Consider the following 13071-nt stretch of genomic DNA (forward strand, 5'->3'; position numbering starts at 1 on the left):
ACCATACATTTTAAGAAACATTTTATTTGGAGATTGCTAATATTATATTATCTTAATTTTTCATTAAGAATTATATTCTTCTCTTTGAAAAAAAGTTAGAGAAAGAGATATAGAATTTTCTGAAGTTATAAAAGATGTACAAATAGGAAAAATTCAATATTTGGCATTCATATACAGTAGAAATATCTCTTGTGGGGCAACAGAAGGAGCACATGACATCAGCCTGCTGCCAGGAAACCAATACAGGTTGAGACATTTCAATTGCTTTAAACAATGGCTAAGGTCCATTAAATGATATCATTAAATGAGACATTTTTGTCAGCAGGTTTTTTTCAATGGAATTATATAGTATCCTATTACCAGTTAGGACAGATATACTGAATTAAGCCTATAAGTCTGTTTCATATAATTGTCTTACTGTATCATAGCTATTCCATAGGGTTTTTGTTTTGTAATTACATATTTAATCCAGGACTGGCTGCTGAGCCCAGTCCTCATGAGTATTCTGTGAATGCTCCAGATGCCATTCCCACATGGGAGAGGCTGGGGAGTCGGATTCATGAATATTTGTAATGGTCTTCCATGTGTAATGGAAGTTCCTTGGGGAGACTTAGAGCCTGAGTAGACTTTCTGTAACTAATTCTGGTCTGCTAACAATTGGCTGGGGTACATAGAAAGATCCTCACTGATCAGAGCCTCTCAGCCTTTCTCTCCTGTTTGTCAGCATTTGGATGAGAGGAGGACAAGTCAGTAAGTGGGGAGACATCAGGCCCTCCCCAGTCTATGGTCAACTTGCAGTATTTGTTCTTTGTTCTATTAAAAGAAGGAGATTGAAGCCTATGATTATGAATTTCAAAAATCAAGAGAGTTAGATGCACTGATCCGGGACCATCCTGAGAGGCTCATGATGGGAAAGGCTCTCCACTGCCAGAGAAAGAACTGTTGCCATCATCTTTCCCATCAGTGTGTCTTTGGTTTTATTCTGGGGTTTGGGTGATGTATGAGTATGCTCTTACATGTGGACCAATGGACAATGACCAATATGGAAGTATATTTTGCATGACAATAAAACTAAATTTTTTAAAAAGAGAGAGAGTTAGGCACTTGAGGTCTGGGAGTCAAATCTATGCTAGGTTTTGTGGCCAACCCAAGCATCAATGGGCGAAGGAGCAAGAAGCAACCACCAGGACCTGATTCAGGAGAGGATTCAGCTAACAGTGCTGCCATATCTCAGCTTGATCTAGGTTGAATATGACCCAGGCCAGTCCTTTGGAAGTTTATGTTCAATACTGGAACAAAATTAGACACTCGAAAGTCATTCAATAGTTGACAAAAAATGGAAATTGTATTAGCTATATCAGGAGAAAGAATTCAAGGAGGATCTGCATGGAGGACACCCCAAGTGAATTCAGCTTGCCTGACTTGCCCGATGTTTTCTACCAACCAAACATCAGAGAGAGCTCCTAGAGCTCTTAAACTAATGTTTTGTGCTCAGGCCACATGAACAGCATAAGTCATTATTCCCTAGAGATAATCACATCCTGAAGATGGTTTCAATATATTTTAAGTGTATCAAGAACTCTCTCAGAGCCAGGCTGCTACATCTCCCCCTCAGGTTGCCCTGGAAGATTTGGGGGATTTGGAGAGTTGCCTAGCACCCTCTTTCTGATAAATATTAAGTGATCAGTGTATTATGTATTTGTAGGGTTCCACACATTGGCAACTGGCTACCAAAGAGAATTTTGCTGGTAGGAAGGCTTTAGAGCTGAGACTTTATGGTAGATCACTATCTACACATCCCTACAATAGAATTGTGAAGAAAGTAAGATTTGCTATCTTGCTTCGCTTTCCAGACTCCTCTCTCTTATTTGACCCTCTTCCCCAGACACCCAATATCCTTTTACTGTTCTCTGGTGATGTCAGCTCAGGTTTACTTTCTCTGGAAACACCTTGTGCTCCAAAACTGATCACTCATTCCTCCTTTTACTCACTTCCCCTGATCTACACAGGAAAACTCCATTTTTCTACACAGTATGAGTAATTGATTTGACTTAATATGTTACCTTCAATAAAGACCTCATCCATAAAATGAGAGCTCTTTTTTAAAATTAGGTACATATAATATCAATGATAAAACTAGTCTGGTTTTTATCTAAGCCAAATTTGCTGGGACTAAAAGTGTTTAACATTTCAGATTAATATGGTAATTTTAATCAGAATCAGGCAAACAATTATTTGGCATAAGTTGACAACCAGATGAATAACAGATCTTTTCACTCTGCAACCAGCTGTAGTGGTATTACACGTTTATGGCTTTATGTAGGTTTTTTCTTGCCTCTGAGCCAGGGGTTCTTAATCTTTTTTTGTGTCATAGACCTCTCTGGTACTTGGGTAATGTCTATGCATGTCTTCTCAGGATACTATTTTTAAATGCATATACAATGGAGACTAATTACGTTGATATAGCTATCAAAATATTTTTTCAACATGTTCATGGAGGGAGGGGTGTCCAACTAGATGTCTCAGTGGATAGAGAGTCAGAGCTAGAGATGGGGGGTCCCAGGTTCAAATCTAACCTCAGATACTTCCCAGTTGTGTGACCCTGGGTGAATCACTTAACCTCCATTGTTACCTTTTTTTATCCTTACCACTTTTCAACCTTGGAACCAATACACAGTATTGATTCTAAGATGGAAGGTAAGGGTTTAAAACACACACACACAAAAGTTTATGGACCCCCAAGTTAAGAATCCTTGCCCAAGCCCACTTACTAGGGGGGAAAATGTTAGGGATTTCTCCAAATCAGAAAGTGTAATCGTCTGGCTTGATCCTAAATGTATGCTCTTGGGTAAATCCACAACTCTCAGGGTCTCAGTTTCCTTATCTATAAAAGAGGTCTGGTCATTATTAACCTCAATTTCTGTTAAGTCCCCCTCCCCCCCCGAAAATACAATTCTTCTATTAAGGTACACCTCTTAGAAATCACAGAGATAAATCTTCCTTTTAAAGAGTTGGGCAGACCTAGATCATAGATTTAGAGCTAAGGAGCTATGGCACCACCCAGTGGCAATTAAATACATATATGTGTGTGTGCTTAAATTATAAACTAAATCTCAGCACAAGGTGGGATGCTTGCAACCAAAATGTTTTATCGAGTCGCAACAATAAAAAGGATGGAATCAAGTTCAAAAACAGACGGATCCATTTTAATTTTCTAAATGCCAACAAGGCTCTCATTTAATGGAGATGTTCCTGGTTTGATGGGGTCCTCAGCAGAAGATGGTTTAGTTCATGAAAACAAAATACAAACTTTAATTTGTTCCCATTTCCTTCTTCTACAACAAATTGATATTCATTTTAAAAGTCAAATTACTATACCACAAAAGCTTCGGTAAAATGTAAGTCCTCTAAAGATGAAAAGAAAACTAATGATAAGGAAGAGAATCCATATTTGTCAGTGACCTTCTCAGAGAAAGGAGTCTTCCTATTGGTCCAAATATAACCACGATTTCCCAAAAATCCATCTGGAATGCAATCCATTCCAGAGGAGCCTGTCATTCATGTATCTGTATGTGCATTTTGACCTGGGCAACTTTAAGATTATAAATTGCAGAATGGTTGGCAATTTACAGGGGCAAAGGGAAATTTCCTTGCCAGAATTTCCCTACATGAATGAAATAACTAGTCTAGTTTCTCCCTCCCAAAATATTTAAGACTAAGTGACTTGGGATTCAAAGTGGATTCAAAGCTAAATTTTATTTATTGAAACAGTTTAAAAACAGGAAAACTAAGAGCCTGAATAACCAATACCCAAGGTGTTCTCCACAAGACTGAGTCCCTCCTTTGGATTGAGTGCTGAAAAGTTAACAGGGCTAGCGCTTGAATAATAAGAATACGATATGATAGACGTTTTCAAGTATTTGTAGAGAAGTCAGATGGAAAAGAGATTAGATTTATTCTTTTTAGCTCCAAAAGGAAAGACAAGGAGAAATGGTTGGGAACTGAATAAGATTAAAATAAATTTGAAACATTACTCTTGAGATACAAAAATAAGAAAGAAGGGCAGTGTTAGTTTTTTCTGAAAAAAAAAGTCTGGGGATATGAGTGAACAGCAAACTGAGTGTGAGTCATTAGTATGATATGGCAGAAAAAAAAATAATATGATCTTGGGCTATATTAAGGGAGTGATCGATAGTGTCCCTTGTCATCTATCCTACTCAGTCCACATTTGGAATATTGAGTTTAATTTTGGGTACTAAAGTTTAAGAAGGCCATTGATAAACTGAAGGCCATCCAGTAGAAGGCAACTAGAATGCTAAAGGACATTGAGTTTGGTGGAAGAAATTGGGGATGTTTTCTAAGATGAAGAGAAGATTCCAAAGAGACATGGTAGCTCTCTTTAAGTATTTAAAGGGCTTGTTATATGGGGGGGGAAGTCATTCTTATTCTTCTGTTGCAAGAGAGTAGAGGAGCAATAAGTAAAAAATAAGTAAAAAATTAGAAAGAGGTAAATTATTAAATTTAAATTTAAAATTAAATTTAAAAAGATTAAATATCAGGAAAGACTTCCTAACAATTAGATTCATCCATTAATGGGAAGGGCTGCCTTGGGAGGTGGTGGGTTCGTTCTCAAAAGTCCTCACAGAGAGACCAGATGAACAGGTAATAAATATTCCTTTTCAAGTATGTGTTATATTGGGTTCTTTGCAATTCTAAGAGTCTCTGATACTGGAGAATTATTCTGGGATTATGTAAATGAAAAGAAAGGAAGCAGAGAACAGCAGAGAAGTAAACAGGTTGAAACATAAGGAACTAGAAGAATCTGAGATAAAAGATATCATCAGGGAAACACGATTTTAAAAAAAGATAGGTTGGTCATGTGGACAAAATATCAGACTAGGTCTATTTCCCAAAGATATTTTAATTAGTGAGACTAATTAATTAGTCTACTAAACTATTAGACTAATTAATTACACTAGGTCTATTTCCCAAAGATATTCTTAAAAAGAAAAAGAAAAACACTTATTTGTACAAAATTATTTGTGGCATCTCTTTTTGTGGTGGCAAAGAATTGGAAAACTGATGGGATGCCCATCAAGTGGGGAATGGCTGAACAAGTTGAATAGCATATGATTTGATGGAATACTATGGTGCTACAAGAAATAATGAGCATGATGCTTTCAGAAAAACTTCAGGAAGACTTACATGAACTGATGTAAAATGATCTGAACAGAATCAGGAGAACACTGTACTCAGTTAACAGCAATATCATATGATGATCAATTGTGAATGGTTTAACTATTCTCAGAAATAAAATGATCCACGACAATTCCAAAGGACTTATGAAGAAAAATGTCATCCATCTCCAGTCAAAGAACTGATTGTGTCTGAATGCAGATGGAAACATACTTTAAATTTTTTTCTTTATTTTCCTTGTGTTTTTATTAGTATTCTTTCACAACATAACCAATATTGAAATATGTTTTTCATGAATGCACATGAAATAATTGTTTGCCCTGTCGATGAGCGGAGAAGGGAGGGAAGGATACATTTGGAACTCAACATTTTTTAAATGAATGTTAAAAATTATTTTTACATATAACTAGGAAAATATTTTATAGTGAGATATGTTAGACATACAATCTGAATGCTATACTGATATCCTTGAGATTTCCTGAGAAAATGTGAAAGAATACCAGCACCTTGGTTTAGCCCCTCGTAACACACAAAGGGAAGACATAGATGAGTCACTCAGACTTCCAATGAGTCAAGAGCTGCATCATTTTAAATAGGATGTACAAACTGATCACAGATCACAGGTCTATTTGAGTACCTTGTTTTTCTTGCCCCTAGTGTCTAGTCTAAATTGATATTTGTTGACTGAATTGAAACCAAAACATGGAGCAAAGAGGAACAAATTTCTCAAAAAGTTGAGACACTCATTCATTCCTTTTTATTGTTAATAGATATTATTCTCTTCTGATGCCAGTAATTCCTTTCTGCAGTGAACAAGGATAGAAGTGGTCTCTTAGAGTTGAGAAATGTAATTCTGCATTGAAGTTTAGGTGATTTCAGAATTTTGCCCAGTAGGAGTCAGTGAAAGACCTCCTGTAAAAGGTTGGGATTTCAGGTGAATCATGAAGGAAGTCAGATAAACTAAGAGACCGAGGTGGGGAGAGAGAGAATTCCAGACATAGGAAAGAATCAGTGCTAAGACATAGGATATAATATTTTCTATGAGAGGAACAAAAAATGAGACAAGTATTACTGGATCATAGAGTCCCTGGAAAGCTATTAAGAAGACCAGAAAGATAAGAAGGGGTCAGGTTGAGATGAACTTTAAATGAGTAATGTCAAACAAAAAAAGGGGGGGGGGCATTTATTGTACATAGGGAACCCTACAGGTCACATATAGTTTTAAAATGTAGTCTTAAAATCTGTTTCATTATATTTTCACTTATTTTGTTAAATATTTCCCAATTACTCTTCCTTTCTGTCCTTGTAACAACTTGTAAGATGGAAGGGCAAACGTCAGGCAAATGGAGTTGAGACTTGCTCCAGGTCACACAGCTATGATGTATCTGAAGCCAAATTTGAACCCAGAACCTCCTGTCCCTAGGCCTGACTCTCAATCCATTGATTCCCCTAATTGCCTCACCCCAACTGCTTTTTAATCCATTTCAGGCTGCACTGGAGAATGTTGCTGGCCACATATTCCCATATGTGGGTCTTTGTATTTGACCATGCTGCTGTAAATGGCAAACAGAGGGAATTTATATTTGATCCTGGAGCTACTGGAGGCTAATGAGTCAGAGGGATGACATGGTCATACCCTTTAGGAAAATCATTTTGGGAAGTGAATGAAGGATGGAGTGGAGTGGAGAGAAATTTGGGGCAGGAAAACCAATTAGACTGACTATAATAGTCTAGGCAAGAAGTGATGAGGACCTGAACTAATGGTAATTATTTTATTACTCATTTTTTCTGTTTTTCTTTCAATGAAAATTCTAGCAAATGCATATGTTAAGGGGAAAACACTCATTACCACCAACTCTACCCTCCATGACAATTTATATAGGAAAGTGAACAAATCAGGAAGTTTTGAAATACTTGAGACTTAATACAGGGTTTAGGCTATAGTATTCCAAAGGATTAAGAATGCTTGCCACTTTTAATCCAAAGCTAATTGAGCTCACTTTCTTCTATACCAAAATATTCCAATTCAACATTTTAATTTTCATAAACCATTTGCTTTTTTAAATTCAAATCGAAGGTACTTTTATTGAAGAAATAGGATTGTAAGCAACAGAATAACTGAAATATGCTCCAAAAGATGTTCTTTACTTTTGGAAGCCCAGATAATTACAAAATTTCTACAGTCACTGGAAATCCCCAGAGTTCTGTCACTTTAATACATTCCTGAAACCCAAAGCCATCTATTCACCTTGATGAAGATGTCTAGGCTATTATGCTCTTCTCATCAGTATGAGAGTTCTCTACCATAAAAGAGAGAAGATAGTTAAAAACCTAGGCTTTGATTCCATTAGCAAGCTGTGAGAATTTGCTTATATTACTTGTCTCAGTCTTTAAAATGAAGAGTGGATTATATGGCCTCTAAGGTTCTTTCGCCTCTAACATTCCCTGCTTTTATTATTCTAAGACTAGTACATATTTACGCCTTTAAAACCCTGCCTTAAAGATTGTACTTTCCACTGTGAGTAATTTGGTTAGTGGAGTTTTTTTTTATTTTAATAACAAATTTTCACATAAGTTTTCCAAACTTATATGATCCAAATTGTCTCCCTTGCTTCTTCCCTCATCCCTTCCAGAGCTGGCAAGCAATTCAATTTGGCTTGTACATTTATTATTATGCAAAACACATTTCCATATTATTTATTTTTATAAGTGAATAATTCTATAGAACCAAAACCCAAAAACATATACCCAAATAAACAAGCGATAAATCATATACTTTCATCTGCATTCCTACTCCAAGAGTTCTTTGGTGGATAGCATCCTTTGTCATAAGTCCCTCAGATTTTATTTGGATCATTGTATTATTAAGTCTTTATCATATTTGATCATTCCACAAAATTGCTTTTACTGTCTACAATATTTTCCTGGTTCTACTTGATCTTTCCAACTCTTTCCGAAATCATTCTGTTCATCATTCCTTATAGCACAATAGTATTCCGTCACCCACAAACCACAATTTATTCAGCCATTTCCCAATTGAGGAACATCCTTTCAATTTCCAATTCTTTGCCACCACAAAAAGAGCACCTATAAATATTTTTGTACAAGCAGGTCCTTTCCCATTTTTTAAAATCTCTTTGGGATAGAGGCCTAGTAGTGGTTTTGCTGGATCAAAAAGCAGTATATATTCTTTAATAGCCCTTTGGGCATAATTCCAAATTGCCCTCCAGAATAGTTGAATCAGTTCACAACTCCATCAGCAGTGTATTAGTGTCCCAACATTTACCATTTTAGTCCTTCCATTAGCCCCTCCAATATTTATCATTTTCCTTTACTGTCAAATTGACCAATCTGATAGGTGTGAGGTGGTATCTCAGAGTTGCTTTAATTTAGAACATTTTTATATATTATTGATAGCTTTTATTTCTTCATCTGAAAACTGCCTATTCATATCCTTTAATGATTTGTCGATTGGAGAATGACTTATACTCAAATAATTTTATCTTAGTTCCTTATATATTTGAGAAATGAGACCTTTATCAGAGAAATGTATCATAAAATTTTTCCCCTGTTTGTTGTTTCCCTTCTAATCTTGGTCACATTGGTTTTGTTTGTATAAACACCTTTTAATTCAATATCATCAAAATTACTCATTTTACATCTTTTAATGTCTTCTATTGCTTGTTTGACCATAAATTCTTCCTTTCTCCATAGGTCTGATAATATCACTCTTTATGTTTAAATCATATACCCATTTTGACTTTATCTTGGCATAAGGTGTGAGATACTGATCTAAACCTAATTTTTGCCATACTGTTTTCCAATTTTCCCAGCAGTTTTTGTCAAATAGAGAGTTCTTATTCCAAAAGCTTGAGTCTTTGGGTTTATCAAACACTAGATTGCTGAGGTCATTTACCCCTAGTCTATTCCATTGATCCACTCTTCTATTTCTTAGCTAGTACTAGATTGTTTTGATGATTACTGCTTTACAGTATACTTTATGATCTGATATTGCTAGGCCACCATCCTTCACATTTTTTTCATTAGTTCCCTTGATATTCTTGATCTTTTGTTCTTCCAGATGAACTTTGTTATTTTTTCTAGCTCTATAAGATCATTTTTTGGCAGTTTGATTGGTATGGCACTGTATAAGTAGCTCAGCCTGCCCACGAGCAATTAATGTTTTTCCAATTGCTTAGATCTAACTTTGTTTGTGTGAAAAAAGTTTTGTAACTGTGTTCATATAATTCCTGTATTTGTCTTGGCATATTCCCAAGTATTTTATTTTATTTAGGGAGATTTTAAAATTAATTTCTCTTTGTAACTCTTGCTATTTGGTTTTGTTGGAAATAAATAGAAATGCTGATGATTTATGTGATTTATTTGGTATCCTGCAACTTAGCTAAAGTTATTAATTATTTTTATGAGACTTTTAGTTGATTTTCTAGGATTCTCTAAGTATGTCATCATTATCATCTGTAAAGAGTGAGGATTTAGTTTCCTCATTGCCTTCTTTAATTCCTTCAGTTTCTTTTTCTTCTCTAATTGCAAAAACTAGCATTTCTAATGCAATATTAAATAATAGTGGTGATAATGAGCATCCTTGCTTCACTGCTGATCTTATTTGAAAGATTAACTTATCTTCATTGCAAATTACATTTGCTAGTGGTTTTAAATAAAGGCTACTTATTTTAAGGAAAGATCCTTTTATTCCTATGCTTTCTAATATTTTCAATAGGAATGAGTGTCAAAGGCATCTATTAAGATAATCATTTCTGTTAGTTTCAGTTAGTTTGATTATGGATATGGTCAATTATATTGGTAGTTTTCATAATATTAAACCAACCTTGGATTCCTGGCATAAATCCCACCTGATCATAGTGAATAATCCTTGTGATATATTGTTGTAGTCTCCTTGCTAGCATTTTATTTAAGATTTTTGCATCAATGTTCCTTAAGGAAATAGGTCTATAATTTTCTTTCTCTGCTTTTGTTCTTCCTGGCTTAGGTATCAGCACCATATTTGTGTCATAAAAAGAATCTAGCAGGACTCCTTCTTTACTTATTTTGTCAAATAGTTTGCATACTATTGGAATTAATTGTTCTTTAAATGTTTGATAGGATTCACTTGTGAATCCATTGAGCCCTGAAGATTTTTTTCTTAAGAACTTCATTGATTGGATTATTCAATTTCTTTTTCTGAGATGGGATTACTTAAGTATTCTTTTTCCTAATATTCATCCATTTTATTGTCATATAATGGGCAAAATAGCTCCTAAGGATTGCTTTAATCTCTTCTTCATTGAAAGTAAAATCACCTTTTTCATTTTTGGTGCTGGTAATTTCATTCTCTTCTTTCCTTTTTTTTAAATCAAATTAACCAATGTTCTACATATTTTATTTGTGTTTTTTTTTCCCACAGAACCAACTCCTAGTCTTATGTATTGGTTCAATAGTTCTTTTTACTTTCAATTTTATTAATTTCTCCTTTGATTTTTAGGATTTCCAACTTAGTCTTTAACTGGGGATTTTTCATTTGTTCTTTTTCTAGGTTTTTTTTTAGTTGTAGGACCAATTCATTGGTCTGCTTTTTCTCTATTTTAGTGATATAAGCATTCAGGGGATATAAATTTACCCCTGACTACTGCTTTGGATGTATCCCATAAATTTTGATATATAACCCCCTCATTGTCATTCTCTTTCATGAAATCAGTGATTGTTTCTATGATTTGTTCTTTGACCCACCTGTTTTGAAGGATTAGATAATTTTGTTTCTAATTAATTTTTAACTTACCTTTCCATGAATCCTTGTTGATTATAATTTTTATTGCATTATGAACTGGAAAAGTTGCATTTATTATTTCTACTTTTCTGTATTTGGTTGTGAAGTTTTTATGCCTGAGTATATGGTCAATTTTTGTATATATACTATGTACTGCTGAAAAGAAGGTATATTCCTTTTTATCCCTATTCCTTTTTTCTCCAGATATCTATTAAATCTAACTTTTCTAGAATCTAATTCACCTCCTTTGCTTCTTTCTTATTTATTTTTTGGTTAGATTTATCTAGTTCTGATAGGGAAATGTTGAAGTCTCCCACTAGTATAGTTTTATTGTCTATTTCCTCTTTAAATTCCTTTAGTTTCACCTTTAAGAATCTGGATGCTATACCATTTCCTGTATATATGTTAAATATTGATATTACTTCATTGTCTATAATACCTTTTTATCAAGATGTAAATACCTTCCTTATCTCTTAATCAGATCTAGTTTTGCTTTAGCTTTGTCTGAGATCATGGTTGCTACTCATGCTTTTTTTATCTCAGTTGAAGCCTAATTGATTATTCTCCAGTCCCTTATCTTTACTCTGTATGTGTCTATTTGCCCCAAATGTGTTTCTTGTAAACAACATATGTTTGGATTCTGCTTTTTAAAAACACCCTGCTATTTGGTTCCATTTTATGAGTGAGTTTATCCTATTTACATTAGCAGTCATGATTACCATCTGTGTATTCCCCTCCCTCTTAATTTCCTCTTTTAGTCCTGTCCTTTCTCCTTACACTCTGTCCCTCCACACCAATGTTTTGTTTCTAACTATTCCCTGCATTCCCTCTCCTCTTCCCACCACTCCCCTTCTTATTCACCTCCTACTTCTCTATAGGGTCTTTTAGTCATGCACCCAGCTTTCTCCTTCCTTATATTACTCCCCTTACCACCACTTCCTTTCTTATTGCCCTTCTACTTCTCTATAGCATAAGATAGGATTCTATCTGAATCTGGCTATTTTTCTCTCTCTGAGCTAATTCCAATGAGAATAAAGTTTAAGTACTTGTCACCACCCTCCTCCTCACCTCCACTGTAATAATTTTTTTCCACCATCCCTCTTTATGTGATATAATTTATCCCATTTTACTTCTCTTAGTTCAATTCTCTTTTTAAACCCTATCATCCTAAGTAGCTTACTGCCATACTGTCTTTCTATGTATACTTCTAAATACTATGATAATGATAAAACATTTGTTACAAATATCATCTTTCCATATAGCAATATAAACAATTTGACCTTAAATTTTTTTCTCTTTCTTATTTACCTTTTTATACTTCTCTTGAATTTTGCATTTGAAGATCAAATTTTCTGTTTAAGTCTGGTCTTTTCTTAGAAATGGTTGGAAATTTTCTATTTTTATTAAATAACTATATTTTCCCCTGGAATAATATAGTCAATTTGGATAGATAGGTCATTGTAAACCTAGCTCTCTTGCTTTCCTGAATATCATATTCCAAGCCTTCTGGTCCTTCAATGTGGAAGCTGCCAAATCCTGTATAAGCCTATCTGGAGCTCCATGATATTTGAATTATTTCTTTCTGGATGCTTACAGTATTTTCTCCTTGACCTGGGAGCTCTTGTACTTGGCTATAACATTCCTGGGAGTTGTCATTTGGGGATTTATTGCAGGAAGTGATCTATTTCTATTTTCTTTCCATTTCTATTTTAAACTCTTGTTCAAGAATATTAGAAGAGTTTGCTTTGATAATTTCTTATAATATGAAGTCTCCATAATTTTCTCTGGTTAGGGTTTTTGTTTTGCTTTGTTTTATGTTTCCTAATTTTTCTAGTCTTTTATTCACTTTATTTTTATCTTAAAGGTAAACTCTGTTCTCAGGGTAGAGGAAGGCACTCTATTTTGGGCCTGTGGTTTTGAGGAAGAATAGTCTCTCCATATCTTTTACACTTTTATAACATAAAAGAGGAAATGGAGTTGACCAGCTATCTTGGCTAGTGACCTCACCTCCTGACCTGGCTTTGTAGATCCCCTTATATAATTACCTGAGTTATGGAGGATGTAAGGGATTGTTGTAAGGAAAGTGAGATTCT

The sequence above is a fragment of the Gracilinanus agilis genome, chromosome 3 (assembly GCF_016433145.1).
Source record: "Gracilinanus agilis isolate LMUSP501 chromosome 3, AgileGrace, whole genome shotgun sequence".
Taxonomy (NCBI): domain Eukaryota; kingdom Metazoa; phylum Chordata; class Mammalia; order Didelphimorphia; family Didelphidae; genus Gracilinanus; species Gracilinanus agilis.